Raw genomic sequence first — 23,219 nt, 5'->3', positions numbered from 1 at the left:
CTGGTTAAGTGACCTGCCTAGAGTGAAACAGCAAGCAATGAGGATAGAAGGAGTCAAGCCATGTACACTCTTGTTACAGGAAGCAGATCATTAACAGTCTGGTGCCTTAACACCCTGCACTAATTATAAGATTAAGACAATGAATCATAGAACTGCCATGAATTAAGATCATCTCAAATATATATATATATATATATATATATATATATATATATATATATATATATGTATATATATATATATATATATATATATATATATATATATATATATATATATATATATATATATATATATATATATATATATATATATATATATATATATATATATATATGTGTGTGTGTGTGTGTGTGTGTTTGTGTGTGTGTATCTGTATATATTTATATCCATCTCTCTCTCTCTCTTTTTATATATATATATATATATATATATATATATAGAGAGAGAGAGAGAGAGAGAGAGAGAAAGAGATGGTTTACCACTACTGTATCAAATCCAAAATACACTTAAGTTGGCTAAAACAGTAATTTTCATATTCTACTGAGTTTCTATTTTATCAGGTGTTTTAACATCACAGTGTAACTTCAAAGTAGAGAAGGGAAGATGGTGACAGATTTTAATTTCTTCATCTCAAAGATCTTTGCAAATTGTGAATGTAGGCTTGGAAATAAAATACTGGCCTCTTAGGAGGAAAATGGCATCTAGTTTGGATAAAATATTAAAGAGCAAAAACATCTCATTGTCAAGCGAGAAGAATATACTCAAAGGAATGGGGTTTCTCACTAATAAAACAGGGATGCTGAAGTTGGACTATTAAGCCTGAGCACCCAAAAAATCAGTGCTCAGAATTCTGTGTACTGCAAGAAGCTAAGACAACCTTATACTTAAGGAAATTAGTCAAGATTATTCAATGGAAAGCTTACTATTAAGCTGTTAATGTCAAATTTAAGGCTATTAAATCCAAATACATATCGTGAGGACAGGATTCAATAGAATAGGAACTGATGATTTGAAAGAATGAAGGCAAATGAAGAAGAGAGTGGTACAGGCTTTGATGAAATTTTCAATTACTGAGGAAATGAATATGAATTTAAAATAGTTTTTTGAAGTATTTATGAACAGATATTTCAGATGTGCTGAGGATGTGCAGTGTCAGCCTTGACAAAGTGATGACACAAGAAAAAAAACATAAAGTTCAGTTAGGCCACATTTTTTGTGGTGGTGAATCGGTATCTAACTACTTTTATACATTGAAGTCCCTAACACATTATATGTCATTCTCTGGAATTTTGTGTTTTCTTGTCGTATAAATGCTTATGTACTTTTACTAACTTTATACATTTCATCCCACCCATTTATATACCTGATCTCTGAAGTGGTATGCTACTGTGTAAACTATGACAAATCTTGTCACAGAATTTGTCTTAACTCCTAACAATAAACTGGAGTTACACCATGTGATTTGCATATCAGACTTATACAGCATGCTTGAGTTGCAGAGTATATACAAAATATCCATAGTGCTGGCCTGTGTGCACATTGGCAATATTTTATTTTGTACTTTTTAACATTTAAAATAAGTATGCTAATGCAGTACAACTTGGTTTAATATAACGAGTCTATATCACGGCATTGAAAAGTCCTTTCATCGAATGGCTTTTAAACCAAAAATGTCCTTAATAGAATTCGATTTTGTGGGGGGCGCACCTTGCTAAATCTATATACCAACTCTGAGATCGCACTACAGTGAGGAAAGGGCAAATTTTCTGATCTTCACTGTACCACAACCTCACAAAAGTGACTTCTATTAATGGCATTTCAATTTAAAAGCCGTTTGATGAAAGAACCTTTCAAACTAGTATCATAGACCCAATATAAGTACTGTAAAAATACATACAAATGCATGTATTCATCTTCATGTACAATAGCAAACTAAAGTAATGAGAACACCACATCACAAAAGATTAACTTTAAAACAGATTTATATGCCAAAAATCAAGAAAACACCAACATAAACCTCAGAGTATATGAACATAACATTTAAACTTATGATCCCTAAAGCAGAAGCATAGGCAATTACAATGTACAGCACTCATGCTTCTTGGTTATTCTTTGCATGCAGACAAGTGTAAATGGCTCATTTCCATCTGTAGTTAAAGAAAGAGAGGGGGCAGGGTGGAGGCATTGCAGGTGCAGCAAAGGTCATAGGCAGGGAAGCTATGGATAAGGAAAGGCCAGTTTATTCTGTTACAGGTGAGGACTGGTCAGCGCCTGTGGGAACATGAACTGGAATGTAGAACAATGGGAAATTATTCAAGTCCCTGAGGTCAACAGAATGTTGAATCCTGCTAGGGCAGCAGGGAAGTTTGCAGATATGGATGACACAAATTGCCATCTGTTCTTAAAGGTGCCTTATAGATAACCAAGTAATTTCATAATGGTTTGAGCAATTAGATTCTACCAGACAGAAGTTTTTCCGGTCCCTTCAGCTTCACACTGCATAACATCCCTGTTACTGCATGTAACAAATGCACAATTCTAGTGATCCAGCTAAAAGCACATTCATCATTCTCACGATTTATTGCTCCTGGCCATTGATTCTTTGAGACATTGTACCTGTTGAAGCAGTGCCACACCTCATCTACTGCAAGATATGTGCTCAGCTATGGCATCATTTCTTCAAACTGCAGCATTGCCTACATTCTTGTTTCCTGCTTCAGCTGATCCAACAAACATTAGATAAATGACACCTTATAAAAAATATATAGCACTGACAGCGTGACCACATTAACCAAATCTATCACCAGAAGTGCATTCAAGTGACTGTAAATAGTGCAATTAAGAAATGCAGTTCACTGCAAAGAAGGAATAAAGTTTAATTTACAGATGCCAGCCATGAACTGACCATTAAACAAACCCATATGGGCCATAGGCACACGTGAAAAAAAACACACAGGGTGCCAGCACTGTAGCAGCCAAATCTCCATATACTAATGGCATGCAGGATGCAATGATACACATCATTTAGCTAATCCAAGTGATTTAGACAATGCCATGATGTATCTATACTGCCAGCACATCAGAGATACCAAAGACAGCAGCACATATGAATGAAATCAACAGGGCAGTGAGAGCTCAGTGTATATGAATGAATGTTATTATACCACAACTATAGCACAGACATCTCTCCATGGCATGTGAACTATGTCAGGGGCCAGTAACATGCACATCCTCAGGATGGTCAGCTCAGTTTCGCAGGCTGTAATATGCACCACTGACATAACCTATACCATTTGGTTACTATACTGAATTTGGACATCACCACCCCCTATATGTGATGGACTATGATGCCTTTCATATTAAGAGCAGTATCATTAGAGGTACAGTACATTTGAAGATGATGTCCATTATATGTCTCATTCTGTCATGTGTCCTGCCACTAGAACAGTATCAATGTAAACAGTGGCAGACACAGTATACCATGCCACAGTGAGTGTTAGGTTCAGTGGCAACAGTGATCAGAAGGAGAGTTATATAAAATGATAGCTTTATGTTTCATAATTAGAATCAGTGGCTTTCAATTCTCATAATAAGTCAATATCTTTTATGCATCCTCTCAGATGACTAATAACAATAATGACCTTAAATCAGTGAGCATGAGCACCTCCAAATGCCTTTTTCTGTCATTCATCTTGTCCCATGTCCTGCAGCAGTGATACTAGTAGTATGGGCAATGGTGGCCTCCCTATGTCATGCCCTCTATAACAACCATCAGAAGTGATGCTTCACTGTATAATACTATATATTCACTGCAAGGAATTCCTCAGGCATTTGTTACACAGTCTCCATTTATATCTATTGTCTGTGATTACCTTTATAGCTGTAATACAGGGGTGTATCACTATTAGTCTGTAACAGGTCTTCAACTGAGTGCTTTAAGGAGCCATGAGCAACAGGCCTAACTAAAGGTACTGGTATATTCTGCACACTCATATCTCAGAGGTAACATAGGTCCCTGAACACCTCTACCTGAAGATAATGATTTTTTTTCTGACATTGCTCAACTTTACTCCTTTTTCATGCATAAATACTTAGGTTCTAGGCAGTTTTAGCCCATATAAAGGCATGCAGTGGATCTTTCTGCAGGGTTAACTCTTGATAAAAGTGGTCTAGATAAGGCCTCAGACACATGATACCTGCTTTGACTGTCCTTTCACAGTATTCATTTATTTATTTTATTTTACATTTGTTTACCAGGAAAGTCCGACTGGACACATGTCCTTTTTCATTGGAGGCCCAGGGAGAAAAGCTCCAGTTTTAAGAATTAATTACATTAATAAAACTACAAAGATATAAGACAATAAGGCAATATTCACAAGCAATAGTTACATAGTGATGGACAAAACCATTCTATAGAAGTAAACAATACATCTTGCATTTTATATCAATATTTACAATTTGACTGTCATGAAACATGGTATTCAAACATTCATGTTGTGCATCATACCTGAGTATATACAAATTAACTAAGAGAAAGAGTCTAGTTTCCATACAGCTGAGGTAAAATGTTGGTTTAAGAAAACTCACAGTGAACATTTTGAGGTGGAAGAGAATGAGGTTAGGCTTATCCAGGACAGCTGCAAGAACAGAGCCAAGTGTCTATTAAGTCTGATTTTAAGAGCTTTTTAAACTGTATTAAGGAGCAGTTGGAGGTTATTGGGGTCAGTAGTTTATTCCATATTTTAGGAATGAAGTTTGAGAAGGGTTATTCCCCAGCTGAGGTGTTAGCTTTGGTAATGTCTAAGAGGAATTTGTTGCTGGACCAGAAGGAATGAAAGAGGTGTATGGTTGCATTCATTTTTGGACAGCAGGTGTTTTGTCTGATTGGGCCAGTATTTTGTGGCCAAAAGTTAATTGGTTAAAGTGCAGTAATTGAGGTAGTTTAAGCCACTTTAGTTGTCTAAATGATGTACAATGATGTGTCCTGTATGAGGCATCAGTGGCAAACCTGGCAGTTTTATTGTAACAAGCTTCCAGTTTATTTAGATCAGTTTTATGGAGGTTACTTAGAATAGGGGAGGCATATAGTAGGGTTTATAATAGGTGTGTGTGAGCAATGGTGGCTTTTGTATTTGCTGTTAGGAATTGTTTTTTTCTATACAAAAGACCATGTTTTGTGTGGACTTTCTTGATGGTTTGAGCTATGTGGATATTGAATTTTAAGTTACTATCTATTCCTATTCCTAGCAGTTTGGTGTGAGTTGTTGGGGTGATGATGTTTATTTCTGGATATGATATTAAAAGACAGGGAAGTTGGGGGGAGCACATGTTGGGCAGAAGATTAGCAGCTTTGTTTTGTTGGGATTTAGAATGAGTTGGGAGTTGGTAAGGCATGTTTCCGTGAATAGGAAGGAATCTTGTGTTATGGTGTGGAGGTCTTGTAGGGAGGAAGCTGTACATATTAGGGTAGAGTCATCTGCATATTGTACCACTGAGGCTTGAGGTATGGAGCTGTGGAGTTTTTTGGTAAATAGAATACTAGAGGCCCAAGAATGGGGCCTTGTAGACCCCCTAAGGTAACTGGGAGTATTGAGGAAAGGTGGTGTTGCCACTGGACAGCCTACTGATGTCCTAATAGGTAGCTTTGGAACCAAGTGATAGTGGAGTTACTAAGGATTAGAGTGGAGAGAACACTGATGATTTTTTTTGTGGTTAACCATGTCAATGGCTTTGAATAAATCCAAAAATATGGTGGATACAAATTGTCCATCATTTCTCTAGTGGTTCACTGTGTTAGACTTTAGAGCTGTGGTGGTGCTGTGAAAGGGGTGAAAACCATGTTGGGTATTTGAAAGTAGTTTGTGTGTGTGGAGGTAGTCCATGAGTTGAGTATGAATTACTTTCTCTAGGATTTTAGATGGGGTGATAGGATGGCAACTGGATGATAATTGGTAAGTTCTGTTGAATTACCTCCTTTGTGTACAGGTAGAATGTGTAAAATTTTCCAAATATCTGGTAGAAGGCTCTCTGATAAAGTTCTGTTTATGAGTATGGCAACTGGGTATTCTACTGCTTCAGCTGCGATTTGCAGAAAGTCTGCAAGGAGGTTGTCTCCTGGAATGGTGGTTGATTTCAGCTTTTTCAGTAGTTTTTATGGTATCAACAGACACTGGGTGTAATGAAATGGCTTGTACTATTTTGGGAGTTGGTAATTTTCTGGAGTATGATGTGGACAGAGATGTTGGAGATGCCCTGAGAATTTGCAAGGGTGTGTACATTTTCTGTAAAGTATTTATTGAACTGGGTTGCTATATTGTCAGAGCTGCTAGTTGTTGATGGAGAGGGGTTGACAATTTACCTGGTATTAGTATATTATTAAATGTGGTAAAAAACATTTGAGGATTATTGTAATGTTATTTTCTGGATATTGTGGTAGTAGTTGATTTTATCTATTTTTGCTAGTTTCTTGGCTTTGTTTTGCAGTTCAAAGAATGTTTGTTTTGCAATTTGGGTTTTGTTTTCATGATGCGTTACATATGCCTTGTCTCTAGCCTTGAGTAGGGATCTACATTTTGTCATTAGCCATAGGTGCATAGTTAGCCTTTACCCTGATGGTTCTAGGGGGTGCATGACAGTTTGGTATATCTAAGTAGTCAATAGCTTCTTCTGGGGCTTTGTGCCTTAGTGGCTCCCAATTGCAGCTTTTTAGAACAAAGATGAACCTGTTGGGATTGAAGTTTTTTTTTATTCTTCCAGTTAGGCAGTAGGTGGTTTCCTTAGTTTGATGAGTTTGGGTTCTAAGAAGGTAGGTTGGTTGATGGCTGTTGAAGCTCTTCTAGAGACAGCCTGATTGGGAAGCTAGGGTGAGGTTGTTGACCAGAATCCAGTTGAGAATAGACTGACATTTAGTAGCATTGTCAACCTATGTGGAAGATGTGATAAGTTAGGAGAACCAATGGGTGTTAATATGGGATGTTGGATGTCCTGCAATGGTGTCCATCATTTCTGTAGTGGCTCACTGTGTTAGTGATGGACATTAGAGCTGTGGTGGTGCTGTGATTCTGAGAGGAGCAGTTGAACCAGTCAGTACTGAAGTCAACCATTAGGACTGTTACCTGTGGGAGGGAGTTAGAGATCCAGTCTAGTATTTTTTCTAGTTTGAGAATATTGTTTCCTGGTGGGATGTAACCTCCAATGATGTGATGTATTTCATGGCCCAAAGTATTCTGAAAAATAAGTTTTGCAATGTGCTGTATCATACTGCTGGACTCTAAAATGGTGATGAGGCAGGACTATACAAACAGTATGTCAGTCAGTTCTACACTGGGCATGTTCAGCCTGAAACTGTTGATCTTTGGTGCATAACTGCAACATTTCTGCACAAGAGTGTTTCATAGACTATCACCCTGCAGGTGCACATTGCACTGTGTGATGTTTACAGCATTAAACTATATTAGTCACATCTATTCAACAAAATTTGCATAGACAAAGATATGCATGCAAACAAACAAACACATGCAATATATCAGTAAACTACACTCTGTGGTACATATTAGTTCAGCACCGCAAACATCCCTGCAACTCAGACACTCGTATGCTGCTATGTTGCATGCAGTCGGTTTCTTTTTTTGTGCTCAGTGTATTTGTCTTTAGGTAAGTGTACATAAAGAAGCCTATTTACATCTCCTGTTAGGTTACTGGTGTTTGACAATATTGTGGAATACTGACAAAAAGTAGGCCAGCATCAATGATTCCACACGAACCATATACTAAATCAATAGCAAATCAAAAGAATTGCAAAAGAACACATTCTAACGACCACACTTTAATGAATAAATAAATAAATAAATAAATAAATAAATAAATAAATAAATAGTATAAAACACCTGATTCAGTTTTAAATAAAATTGACAAATGAACAAAATTGTTCTTTTTTTAATTTTATTTATTAAAGTATGTTTTTCATAGGACATCACATTGTAATTCTTTTGATTTGCTAACAATTTGCTGTACCACTGAAAATGATTTCTATATTCAAGTGCATTGCCATGTTTAACTAGTGCATCACAGAATACAGTGAGTTAAGTGAAGTGATGCATTTTCCCCTAGCCCTTTTTTATTTATGAGGGTGAATTTTTAATGAAAAGCTGTGTAAACTTTTTATTAAAACCAGCTGCTATATCTGTGATAGAACTGTCTCTTTAAATTCATGGACTACCTAAATTATCTGATATATATCACTAAGTCAGATGTTTTTTTCTATGTCAAGGGCTTCATATGCAAATGCATAACAGTTGCCTGAGCCTTTTTTACTAAATACTTTGTACCTGTGTAAATAGTGTAATGTGCTGCTACTCTTAAAGCCAATATCCCTCCTGGGTGATAATTTATTATTTCAGTTACTTTTTACAACACTTTTTACAACACTTCTCTCTCATTCCCCTTTCAGAGACCTTAACGTAATAATTGTCTTTGTCTACATCTTTTCATTTAGTGACCACTGTCCCTGCAAACAGGTTATCTCTCGGTCCTCCACTTGATGAATCCTTGGCCATTGGCTGCATCTGCAGTGAAGAAACCAGCCACAAGGACTCAAGGGCTTTAAACAGAAAATAAGTCACTGTAGGTGTCTATCTATGTTTGCCTCTTAGCCTGCTACTGTAGAAAGTACCTGGTCTAAAGCAAAAATAGCTGTCTCTACTCACGGCTAGGGACGGCAGCTGCAACCCCACCCCCATCTGCTTTAAATACATTCCCCAGTTAACTTTTCTTTTTAGTTATAAGTAAACCAAGATAAAGCTCTAGGTGAAAAAAGTTAACCCAGTAGATACACTGGAATTGCCCACTTGTAAAATAGAGGCAAAAAGGTACTTAAACTGCCACTTTTTGTCTGCTTCAAACTAGGTATTTACCCAGAAAGGACACAGCTGACATCATGTCTCTAGATTGTTTTTCCTACTAGATTCTAATAACTCCTAAAAATTTGGCTATTTAGACACTTACCCTGCACTCTTTAGCCTGGGTGGGTTCTAGCCCACTCCATTCACTACACTCACTCTGCCCCCTATTCCCACCCACCCCAGTACCTCTGCATTTATTCATAGCCTTAACCCCACCCCTAATTGCCAGCAATTAGGCTACACCACTACTCACCCCCTCACCCTACATTGAACACAATCATGCTACTACCTAATATAATAACAATCCTAACCTGCATAGTTCTAGCTCACATTACATCCTACCAAGGCTCCACAATCACATGCCCCAACAACTTCCACTGTACTCTCTCTACACCCTCCCTCAAACATTTACACTATAACTACACAACCCCTGCCACCAAAACCATCCTTCCAATACACACACACTCCATTGCCAAACACCTAACACACTCAAAAATAAAATATCCTGAAGATACAATAAGCAATTTACTATGTATATAAAACATATCCTAAACACCCTCTATAAACTAGCCATCACTGGAGACATCCATCCAATCCCTGGTCCTCCCAAACCCAACCCAACCACAAACCCTAGTCCAAGCAACCCCCCCCCCCCCCACAACTCAACTCCTACCCAACAAGAAAACAACAGAGCAACTTATAATGTCCCTAAACATCAGAAACATATGCAATAAAATCCAAGAACTACATGCCAGCATAAGCATATATTTCCCAGATATTCTCTTACTAACTGAAACCTGGCTCAAACCTCACATCAAAAGTGAGGAAATTCTTCCACCTGAATACAACATCCTTCACATGGACAGATTGTCCAAATAAGGAGTTGGTGTAGCATTGATATTTAAACATCACCTCAATATTCAACTCCTGAACTCATCTGCCTCTCACCACAACAATGAAGAAATCCTTTATACCAATCTCAAACTAAACCCAAACAAAACAATCAACATCATAGTATGCTATTTCCCACCAGGGCAACATATTACACCCCTAGAAAATCTCGTGAGCTAGGCTACTCTATCTCTACCCCAGGAAACCATCATTCTTAGTGACTTTAACATCAACTGGCTATCCTGTAATAACAGTCTCCCAACCAGTCACCTTAATCTCCATGGGTTCACTCAACTCATTCAATCCCCTATCCAAATCAACAAAAACCCTAACAATCATACCTTACTTGACTGGATCCTAGTCAACAAAGCCCCTCACTCTTATCTAGCAGGCTGCTTACCTGACAGTCTTAGTGACCACTCCCCCACTTTCCTAATTCGGCACCATGCAAGCAGTCTGAAGCCCATTATACACAGGCAAATACAGAACAAGTCCAACTTCAACCCCAACTCCTTCATCACCTCCCTGTAAAAAATTAACTGGTCACCACTAAAATACCTCAACCTAGATAAGGCTGTTCACTTCTTCAATAGTACCTTCCTCTCCATTCTAAACACTCATGATCCTGTAAAAAATGCCAAAATCAGATCCAGGTGTGCCCCATGGTTACAAAAGACCCCAGAACCCTAATGAAATCCATAGATAAGTCCTGGAAGCACTGGCGACTAACAAAAATTAACTCAGATAGGCAATCATTCCTTGAACTGCACAATAAAGCCAAAAAGCATATAAAATTAGACAAATTCCTCTACTATAAATCCACCCTAAACTCTACCAACCACAACCCTAAGCAATTCTGGACCACTATTAACACTATCCTCCACCCAGGGAAGGTTGATACCCCCCAGTCATCCATTCCCCCCACCTCCAGCAGTGTTGCTGAATCCTTCAACAAACACTTCACTGAAACTGTAACATCTCTAAACAAACAACACTTCCCTACAACAGCCCCCCCAACTCCTAACCCTAAACCCCCACTTCCCTTTTCTTCTTCACATCAGTACCTACCTCCAACATAAAAAGACTATTATCAAAACTTAAACCCACCAAACTCACAGCTGACAACCTCCCCTCTGAATACTTGAAAATTGCAGCTGATACACTAGCCTACCCAATTTCAATTCTAATCAACCATTCCTTAACCAAAGGCTATGTTCCCTCGATATGGAAAATATCCCACATCATTCCCCCCACAAAGGCACCCCCTACACCGACCTCTCCAATTACTGCCCCATTGCTATGATCTCCCCTCTCTCCAAGATACTTGAAAAATGTATCAACACCCAGGTCTCCAACTACCTCCTAGCTAATAATCTCCTGTCCAAAACCCAACATGGTTTCAGGCCATATCACAGCACTACCTCTGCTCTGCTCTCCTTCACCAACACTATACTTCATCACAAAAACAATGGCCTCTTCTCTACTGCCGTATTTCTGGATCTCTCAAAGGCCTTTGAAATGGTATCTCATGATCTACTACTCTCTACTCTCCCCAACCTCTCCTTCTTACAATCAGCCTGCAACTGGTCCCACAGCTATCTACACGGATGCCAGCAATCAGTAATCTGGGATGATAACCTATCACCTCGCCTCCCAGTTACTCTTGGAGTTTCCCAAGGGTCTATCCTTGGCCCTCTGCTATTTTCACTTTTCACTAACAACCTACAAACTGCTGCTACCCAAGCATCTCTTATACAGTACGCAGATGACTCTACTCTCATCTTCTCTGCCCCCACTCTACCAGAACTACAACAAATCACACAGAAATCATTCTCTTCTGTAGAAAGCTGGCTATCCAATGCTCAGCTCCTGCTCAACCCAAGTAAGACAAAACTTCTCTTGTTCCAACCTTCCAAAGCCACCCAAAACACCCCCACTTCAACATTCTTGCCAAAGACAATACCATCATCTCTCCATTAAAACCCACAAAATTACTCTGTGTGGAAATAGACAACAAACTTAGATTTGAAATTCACATATCTCTCACAATAAAAAGAGTTCACAAGAAACTTGGTGCATTATATCAAAGCTGCCAATTCCTAACCAAGGTGGCTAGAATCTCCATAGCCAATTCCCAGCTAATCTCCACCCTATTCTATGCATCCCCCATACTTTCCAACCTTATACAGACAGACCTACACAAGCTAGATGCTTGTTACAACAAATTGCTAAATTTGCCACTGGAACCTCCTACTGCAGCCATCATTGTATCTCCCTTAAAGAACTAAACTGGCTAGAATTCCCACAACTCCTTCACTTTAATCAAATCACCCTCGCTCATAAACTTATTAACCACCCCCTTAACATCCCTTCCCTTCAAACCCTTCTCCAACCTTATCACCCCACTAGGCCCCTAAGATCAAGCAACAAAAATCAACTCACTGTTATCAAACAAAAAAACTCAGCAGGAGAAAACATATTTTCATGTACCATATCTAAACTTTGGAACAATCTTCCACCCTCTATAACTACTCTACCTTCCAGCAGCCTTTTCCAGACTGCACTCAAATTCCACATAAATTTGCACTGGCTTTGTCCTTGTTCTAATCCAAAATAACACCCCCACCCTTACCCCCCCCCACACCTAGACTCTTAACCCAAGTATACTACCGCCACTACTAACCACAGTCAGAAATAGCAAGTTGTCTTTACATACTTTAACATCTTGTCTGACAACTTTGTTATTAATATTATAAATGACAAGAAACTTAGATTTGAAATTCACATATCTCTCACAATAAAAAGAGTTCACAAGAAACTTGGTGCATTATATCAAAGCTGCCAATTCCTAACCAAGGTGGCTAGAATCTCCATAGCCAATTCCCAGCTAATCTCCACCCTATTCTATGCATCCCCCATACTTTCCAACCTTATACAGACAGACCTACACAAGCTAGATGCTTGTTACAACAAATTGCTAAATTTGCCACTGGAACCTCCTACTGCAGCCATCATTGTATCTCCCTTAAAGAACTAAACTGGCTAGAATTCCCACAACTCCTTCACTTTAATCAAATCACCCTCGCTCATAAACTTATTAACCACCCCCTTAACATCCCTTCCCTTCAAACCCTTCTCCAACCTTATCACCCCACTAGGCCCCTAAGATCAAGCAACAAAAATCAACTCACTGTTATCAAACAAAAAAACTCAGCAGGAGAAAACATATTTTCATGTACCATATCTAAACTTTGGAACAATCTTCCACCCTCTATAACTACTCTACCTTCCAGCAGCCTTTTCCAGACTGCACTCAAATTCCACATAAATTTGCACTGGCTTTGTCCTTGTTCTAATCCAAAATAACACCCCCACCCTTACCCCCCCCCCCACCTAGACTCTTAACCCAAGAATACTACCGCCACTACTAACCACAGTCAGAAATAGCAAGTTGTCTTTACATACTTTAACATCTTGTCTGACAACTTTGTTATTAATATTATAAATGACAAGAAACTATCTTAACTTGCGACCCTTACTGTACATACTGTTGATAATCAATATCTTGTTATTGTATTAAAGCCAACAACCTGTAATGTCGTTTACTATTGCTGCAACTTTGTATCTCTATTTATCATGTACATGATGTGGAGCTTTTCTCCCCGGGTATCCACTGAAAAAGGACCTGCGTCCAGTTGGAATTTCCCAGCTAACAAATGTAAATAAATAAATGATAGAAATAGATTTATTGGTTCCCTTGGTGATATCATCTTAAGGATATTCCACAAACTTTATTGGCAACATTTCAGCACCTGTACAATAAATATCCTCATTTTTCCTAAGTAGATGTGGGAGTGAAAAAGGATACAAGACATAAACAACATGTCCTATACGGAAGGTTTCAAAACCCTGTCACTATACTCTGTATCCTACAGACTGCTAGGAGGTGACTTGTGCCTAGCATGTGAGACATCCTCCGACCCATTAATGATGAACTTTCTATATGTCAGCCAGTCAAATGGCATCATAAATATTTGGTATAGGGATCTAAACCTTTTCTGCAACATCAACAAAACAGTGTGAGGAATAGGTATAGTTTGCACAGGATACCGCTGCTGGGGAATGGACATCCCATCCACAGAAAAGAAAGTACATTCATGTCCATTTTTTAGCAAAACTAAGATGTCCAGATGAGAAACAGAAAATTTACCCCAGGACTGCCTCGGCACTAGTAATGGACAGAGGCAGTTCCTAAATGCTTTACCCCATGCATGCATCCCCTCAAATTATCTGTGGTATGATCCCAGTTATTCTCATTAGGGGTAATATGTAATTATTAACCATAGGAAGTGTATGGCCAGTCTATAGGCAAATATGATAGCTTAATTTGAGCACAAAAAGGGACACTGGCTAAGCATAAAATGGCCCAAAAGGGTAATTAACCTAGTACTTACCTATGATCCTATGACCTATGAGTATTTCATTTTCAGTGGCATAAGTGCAGGGAAAAACACATTTTACAAAAGCTGGTTTAAGTGAAGAGGAGATGGAAATATTTTCCAGTCTGGCAAAAATGCTAGTCAGTGAGTTATACTCCAGACAGGGTGGTGCAAAAAGGTAAGTCACCGAGGGTGACTTTAAACTTTAAACTTCTGTATATGATCGGGATAATACCTCCATGTCTTTTATGTCCTGCAAAATAAACTTTACTGAGAAAGAAAATCAGTTTTCATGTTTTCATTTCCTCTGTCTGGATGGTGTCTTAGTGTTGGGATATAAGGCTACTCGGAGCAGAACCAGCCTGCCAAATGGCTGAAATATTTGCTGACATCAGTGTGATTGGGCTTCATGAATTACTGACCATGCATTAATAATTGAGCAGAGCAGATATAAAGGTAAGGATGAGAAACACCATAACAATACTAGGCAAGCAATCACAAGGTCCGTTAGATGCTTGTTATATACATCTTTAACTACACAAACTTTAAACGTTCTTGCCACCCTTTCAGTATTTAGTACTGCTCAACTTCAAAACTGAGCAGCATCTTACAGCTGCAGTGTTTATTTATGTCTTGCACATGGATTTCTGCTGCAGGAGCTATACCACCATTGCAGGACATCCTAACTTCCACAGCCTAAAAGATATTATTTAGAAACTCCATAGTCTTCATTACATATGTAAGGCTGTACAGCTAGACTTCAACACACACTGTAAAGCTGACAGTATGGAAGCATTGGTAAGTCAGTACAAGGACTGCCCATTGATCATACCTATCATGCTCCAAGAGGTGCAATATCCATGAGGTGCTGCTGTGGAGGGAATTGGTCATGAGGAATGCCAAATATGTGGTGCATGACAGGGACAATTCACACGATATGTGTCATGTCCACCATATGCTGGGTGACAATGGCTGACTGACTTACTTTTACAATTGGGATGCATTTCTTGGCCCTTTCCTCTGCTCCATGAAATGCTGCCTCCAGAATTACTGTCTCAGATTATTGTCTCAGAGCTATTGTTAAACTGTCTGCTGCTTGTTTATGAGAACAGTTATTGTCCACAAATACAATTCATCCATATCTTCCTAATGAGCTCTTCCCTCATATCTTTTCAACAAGCTCTTCCTTTAGTTAGAGTTGTGTCACCCAAAAGTTTGGATGTGATCATATAATTTTCCTTGTTTGCTCAGAAATACAAGATTTATACTGCAGTATAGAAAATGTAGCATAAACTATTTGGTGAAACAGCATTTAGTTTCAAAGGGGCCCATCCTGTTTATGAACTACTTTGGACTGCTTTGTGAAAGCCAGAAAATGTATTGCTGCCATTTGGAAATGTTTACAGTCTCCATCACAGAAGAAATGGACAAAACCAAATTTCAGTCATCTGTCAAATGTAACTTTCTGCTAAAATGATTTGATCAGAGAAAAACTCACCTATGAGCGAAACTATGTGAATTTGTTCTTGCACTGCAGCAACAGACTAGCTGGAGATCAACATGGAAGCTATTATTTGAAATCTCAATTGAAGAGTCTTATTTTATTTATATTTGTTATCCAGGGTGTGCACTTCATAGACGTTTTTCAGGCTTAGCCAAGCAGTGCTGTCTGGTTAATTAACTGCTCATACTCACAAAGCTAGATAATGCAGACTAAGGGAATCAAACCACGAACCGCTGCAAACAGTTCATTTATAGTTCCTTACTCCTTTGCAGCAACTACCAGTTTGATGTGAATTTCAGTCTAAATTATATCTGTTATAAATTCTTTTGTAGGACTTGCTTTTCTTTTATCAAGGTACTTATTTTTTATAGTATGCTAATGTTAATTGTTTTGCATTCTGTTACTACTTTATATATTATTTGTGCTTGATGACCACCTTCTTGGTTATAATTGCAGTTATGTTATAAGAGTTTGCTAGCTGATTTTACTTTTCTATTTCAAAGTTTAAAAGGCAAGCAATGGGGTGTTATATTAAAAAAGATTTTTAATTTATTGTTATATTCCATTGATTGCAACTACAGTTTATTTAAAAATTTTCTTGACAAAAATGTCCGATTGCAAACTTTCAGAGCCATTGAATAAAATTAAGTGAGTCATTTGTTTGGAGAGAACAGACTGCAAATTAAAGTAATAATCAACAACTGCTGGATAGCAAGCAGCCTAAACAGACTATTTCTACTACCAACGCTTCCCATGTGTGTAATTCTGAGAACGTCACTTGATCACCATTGTTATGTCGTTATGGATTGTAACAGAAGTATTAATGAATTAAGTGAAATGGAAGTAAATTCCGGACAAAAACGCAAATACAGTGAAGCACAATTACATGCATTTTCAATTCTATTATCTTTAGAAATGGAAACTGTGTTGCCAGTGTTCCAATTCTCATTTATTATGCCCCTGTGATGTCCTTCTAGCTGAGGTTCAGTGTTCATGAACTCATCTTGTACTTAATGATCTGTGAGATCACAAAGAGAAAAAGCACTAAATGACTGCAATTATACAAAAAAAAAGAGTCAACTCCATCTTTCAACTTCTCCAACCTTAATGGAAGTATCTCAGCATACACGAAATACTTAACAAAGTGAGATGAACTAAAAAAAAATATTCTTGCAATGTATATGATGATTTAAACAAACTACACTCTCTTTTCTTCAGGGTACTTTATTGGAAAAGAAAGAAAAAAATGTATGCAGGTTTCACTTTTACATACATATGTGAGTCATCTTTATATAAATGTTTAATTGTGTTTTTGAATATTCTGTAATTCGCTACATAGAATCAACTTACAACACATTAAAATCGCTAGCTTCCCTGCATCTGTCATGCTGTAAAACATACTTTGCTGACACTGTTACCTTGCATGCATAAAAGATATGCTATCTGCAGGTTCTTCTGAACTTGACTAGTTAGGTAGTGATATCAGCTGTCAAACACCCAAAGACCTACATCAGTGCATTTCCTTCATACTTTGAATATGGTAATGCTTTCCTCTATGGAAATCAGGGGATTTAAACTGACAGATATGCAGGAGGAGTATTTGCAGAAGAAGATGCTGCTGTTGGCATTTGTCTGAATACTCTGTTAAGCTGCTCTCTCACCTTTTGGAACTATGACTTTTTTTCTTTTGTATGCTTAGCATATAATGATATTATAGTATCTGAATTTATCTTCACTAAACACAGAGCATTCATTCTTAGACAACCAAATCTGTTTACTTTCCCATAATTCAAAGAGCTAGTGTGTTGTCCTGTGGGTGTTTATGAGAAGGAAGTGATGCTGCTTGTTAACCAAACAGCTTGTGAGCAAACAGCAAAATAATTAAAAGGTTGGTCCAGTAAATGTGAATCTGTTTTCCCAGAAGCACATCTCTGTACAGTAAATGCAGCCCCTGTTTATTTTCATCTCTTGTTATAGTTTAAATTACAGTTTCAGTGCAGCAACAAATGATACTGAGGGATTTCATATACAGCATATATTGTGCCTAAATTAACATGGCATTCTGTTTGATAATATTTATCATGACAAACAAAAACTTAAAACCGAAGCTCAAATTATTACATTTTGGTAAGATGTCATTTAAGCTTTCGAGACCGTACCTTAAATTTGTTTTCAGATTTTAGTTGCTAAAGTACAAAAAGGTCTGCTGGAATTATTTCAAGATATGCTGGATATGCATTCTAACACTTGCTTGGTAGATATGTTAAATTCCTAAAATTTAAACATTATAATTAAATGTTTGGTATACAGAACAATTAAAGATGGTATTATTTTACATTTCTAGAGAATACTACTCCAGATGAATGTTAAAATGTATGTTTTAATGGCTATTATACTTTAACATTAATTAGCCATTCTGAAATCATTATAACATATTATATACAGAGAAAAGTATCATGACTTTATTTAATTTGAAAATATAGTATGCTACTAGACAGAATAACATAAGTACATTTACACACACACACACACACACACACACACACACACACACACACACACACACACACACACACACAAACATATGTATTTGCGTTTGTATAGTATTCAATTTTGTGATGTGCGTGGTTTTGAATATGTGCACGTGTGTGTATCTGTGAGTGTGTGTGTGTGTGTGTGTGTGTGTGTGTGTGTGTGTGTGTGTGTGTGTGTGTATGTCTGTGCGAGTACATATTTACATGTCTGTATAAATGCATAAGTCAACACTATATACACATGTATATATATATATATATATATATATATAGAGAGAGAGAGAGAGAGAGATAATATGATAAAAAGAGTTATATTTATTTACCATAATTGGAATAGGAGGCGCAGTGACCACACAGTGACATGATTGAAGTGCAACCCCATAGCTGCTCCAATGATAAAATGACAAGTCAGAATAAAAGAACAGTCTGGTGGACAGCAGCAATAAACAAACTCTATAATAGAAGGAAAAGTTGCTGTTCAGGGCCAAGAAAGAGCAGGTGCCAAGTTTGAAGCAATCTCTCGTTTGGCTGAACAAGTAAATAAGGTCTCTGGTGAAAACCTCTAAGGCTAACTTTGAGTCCAAATTGGCCACATCCACCAAGGACAATCACAAGGTGTTCTTCACATATGTCCGCAATCTCAAAGGCAACACCAATTTCTGCTCTGAAATGGTGGTCAATAACACTACATACACAAATGCCATAGATATAGCCAACCAGCTATCAGACTGGTTTAGTGAAAACTTCACCCCCTGTCCCCCCATCAATAAAGCAGGACATCCCCAGCACCTGCCCCCTCCCCTTCACCAGGGAGCAGGTCCTTAATGCCCTTTCAAAGGCAAAAAATACAGTCTCCATGGGACCCAATAACATCCCTGGCTGTATCCTACATGACCTCAGGCATGACCTCTAATCTCCATTATACACCCTATTCAACCAAAGCTTGGGCACTGGCTTCATCCCAGCTGAATGGAGGACAGCCACTATTATCCCTATACACAAAGATGGAGCGTACACTTACCCAGGCAATTATAAGCCCATTAGCCTAACTAGCCTGATCTGCAAGGCCATGGAATGCATTGTCATGGACTTTATAAACAAGGACATTGGCAACCTCCAAACACTTGACCCTACACAGTTTGGTTTTATCAAAGGGAGATCATGCCTGTTAAACTTGGTCGACTTCTTTGAAACAGTCACCAAAGCCATGGACAAGGGGAAAATGGTGCACTCTGCCTACCTTGACCTAGCCAAAGCCTTTGACACTATTCCCCACTCAGGCATAATAGATAAACTCTTCCAGCTAGGCATTAAACTGTATGTTACCAGATGGGTAGCTAACTGGCTCACTGAACCCACTCAGTCAAAGTAGGGGAAGCCACCGCTAGTAGTAGAAACATAACGAGCGGTGTACCCCAAGGATCGGTCTTGGTGCCTCTACTGTTTGGGATATACTTTTCTGAGGTGCAAGCCAAAACCAGTGGTCTGTGGTTGACCAAGTTTGCAGATGACTGCATGCTGGGTACTGTCTTAAATTCCATTAGTGATGTGAACATCCTCCAAGAGGGCCTTACCCAAACTAATGACTGGTGCCAGAAGCATGGCCTCAAACTGAATGCCAAGAAATTAATCATTATCCCCTTTGGGGAAAATGTCATCCTACTAATTATCACATTAATAACTATGTACTATGCATGCAATCAGTCATGAGGGACTTGGGCACCCAGGATGACTTTTGACCACCACATTGCCTCCGTTGTATGGAAGGCTTTGTACATGGCCCACCTCATAAATAAGGGTATTTCTTCCAGGAACAAGTAGGTCATAACATCCCTGTACTCCTCCCGTATCAGACCTATTATCGAGTACAATGTCCCCTTCGGCATGTACCTTGCCAAGCACATGCTGCAGTTGGAGAGATCACAGAGGTTCCTGACCAGGAAAATCCAGGGTCTCAAACACCTATTTCATATAGATAGGCTAAAAGACCTGTCCCTCTAGTCAGTCTTATACAGACTGCTCAACGGTCACCTGTGTCTGGCATATAAGGCCATTTGAGACGCAGCCTTGATGAAGTTGCTGCATATCCATAAGACAAACTCCACTCACACAACCCACACGCAAGGCCTTAACTGGGTCTGTGACATTACTAGAACTTGTTGGAGGGATAGATTTGTGTCCCAAAGACTCCTCCATCTGTGGAATAGACTCCCTCTCCATGTCAAGCAGAATACCTCTTTAGCCCTCTTTAAGAGGAACCTGGATGATTGGATGGGAAACAGAAACTATACCCCTGGGATACCACCTGTGTTCCTGCTGGACAAGGAAACAGGTGCTGACTTTGAGGGAACATGGGCAAAATTCTTGGCTAGGCTTATAAGGGTTTCCAGGCCAAAAACCTAGTATCATCCTATGAACCTATGAACCTAAACATGTTCTGATAAAAAAATCTATATAAAACTTTAATTAACACAAAGAAATGGTAAGTACTTTTGCAATTTACAATTGCTTCTTCAGACCACATTAACTGCAGAATACAATATCAACTAAATACTATCTACTAATTAATTAAGCTCTAAAATCAGTCAATAGCAAGTAAAGGCAGTCCATGTTGCTAGGATATGCACAATCACATGGGAAATCACAGCACTCTATCCATTCACTCATAAAAACTGCCATTTCACAACAATCCATTGCAGATAAACATAGTACATATGCATATATGAAGAAACAGTAAAAATGTAATGGTAAAGTGCAGATAATAACTTACAAAAATAATCACCTTCTTAACCTCTCACCTTTAGAATATGCTTCAGAGACACTTAATCATTTAATCCTTGCCCCAATTTGATCTCAGCTTCAAAATCCAGCACAATTCCATGAACTTGGTCTTATTAACTAAATTCCCCATTCTGGTCCCGATAAAGCACTGATTATAACTCAGATCACTAATGGCTCAGGTTATGAATAAACGAGGTAAAAGAGAGAGAGAGAGAGAGATTCTTTAATCCTAAGGAAGGACACCCAGCATTCTTCAGAAATTTTCCAAAATTATACTACCTAGTCAGATCCAGTAGATATAATCAACATACTATAAAACAAATTCAGTGCAGGTTTCACCCCAAAACAATTATAAAATAGCTCTCATATCCCAGACAATACCACTTCCCCATCATATGCAAAGAGGATCCGCCAAGGGTATGCTTCAAAATGAAAAAATACATCATCCACAGGGTCTGGTTGCCTAATAAACAGTACAAAATGTTCCATAGTGGACACACTTTTACAATTATACAACATGACCCTATTGGTCATCTGGTCATCTCTGAAGTATGGTGCATAGCTGTTTTGATACTACTTCATAAAGGCTGACCATGGAAACTACAGACCCAATAGCCTGTCTAGTCTCATGTGCAAAATGATGAAATGCATCACTATTGACCTAATTAGCTATGACATCAAAACGTTTATATGGCCTGACCCCCCCCCCCAGCCTTGATAATAAAGAAGCTCCAGATTGACTTATATGTAGTAAGGTGGGTAGCAAATCAGTTGAGAGATAGATCCCATGTAGTAAGGGTAGTTGGTACATACTCAGCAAACATGAAGGTGACCAGTGGTGTTTTTCAGGGTTCTTTGCTGAGATGTCTGCTATTCAGCATATACTTTGCAGATCTCCAAATCACAAATAAAGACTTTTGTCTACTAAGTACATGGACAACTGCAGACTTGGTATTATCCTAAAGTTCCCCTCTGTCAACAGCTACTGCTAAAAATGGAGTTAAAAGTAAATATTAAAAAATTGCAATTACATCATATTTGGTAAACAATCCCTTCATATAACTTAAAAGTATGGTGGGAGATCTTGGAAGACACATAGGTAATTCACTTGCCTTTGACCATCAAGTTGCTATACAATGGTTATAGGTTCATAGGTTGGGCCTATACAAGCCTAGCCATAATAATTCCCTGGCTATTTCTTCCCGCACTATTTACTTCCTGAACCCCTGTCTGGTTTCTTTTTACCTGATGCAGCTGATTGCAAAGATCTAGATAAAACCCGTTTATATTCTGCATTGGTGAGGCCTATTATCAAATACAATGCTCCTTTTGGGATGTATCTTTGTAGTTATATCAAGTAACTGGGAACTCCAGAGGTCTCAAATAAAAAGTCACAGACTGAAATGGCAACAGCTACCAAGATAATCTGGAAACAATGTCCCATTATTCAGTGTCCTGTACTTAACCTTTCAAGCCATTGTGGATATAATAGCAAACCACAAGAAAATAAAACAAAAAGATATAAAACAGACCAGTGACCACCAAATATTTTATTGCTCTTGCTTCTAAGATCACTAATACATTTACAAATTAAACAGTTCCACTAACACTAGAACCAGAAATGTAACCTGCTTTAGAAAATAAACAAAACATGGCAGAGAGACAGATTTGTCATAAAGTGCTTACCCATCCTGTAGAACAAACTAGATGAAGCAACATGAACATGACATAGGGACAAGGCAATGAGAGACATATGAGAGAAGGAAGGATGGGTCACCTTCATAAGGAAGAAACAAGTAGAAGCATGGAAGGCAAAGGAAATAAGAGGAGACTGAAAGGTTTGGAGGGTGGCATAACGGTGAAGGTGTTTGCCTTACAAACACAAGGTGCAGGGTTTGAGTCTCACAAGAGATAATTGACTAAGCTTAAAATGGCTCATAAGGGCAGTTAGCTTAGTACTAGTCAGTGAAAGAAGGGAAAGTGGACAGGCATACTGAAAATCCTAAAGGAATTAATACTGGAATTTGGATTAACACAAAATGAAAGGTGGATATAAACCAGAATAAAAGAGAGATTGCCAAAGAAGAGAGAGGCAGAAATAAATCAGAAAAAGAAAAGTAAAGAAATAAAAGAGAAGGGAAAGGCAGCCCAGTGGGGAAATGAGAAA

The sequence above is a fragment of the Protopterus annectens genome, chromosome 2.part2 (assembly GCF_019279795.1).
Source record: "Protopterus annectens isolate FY-2018-M chromosome 2.part2, PAN1.0, whole genome shotgun sequence".
In the NCBI taxonomy this organism is placed as follows: Eukaryota; Metazoa; Chordata; order Ceratodontiformes; family Protopteridae; genus Protopterus; species Protopterus annectens.
This window is presented reverse-complemented; position numbering follows the sequence as displayed.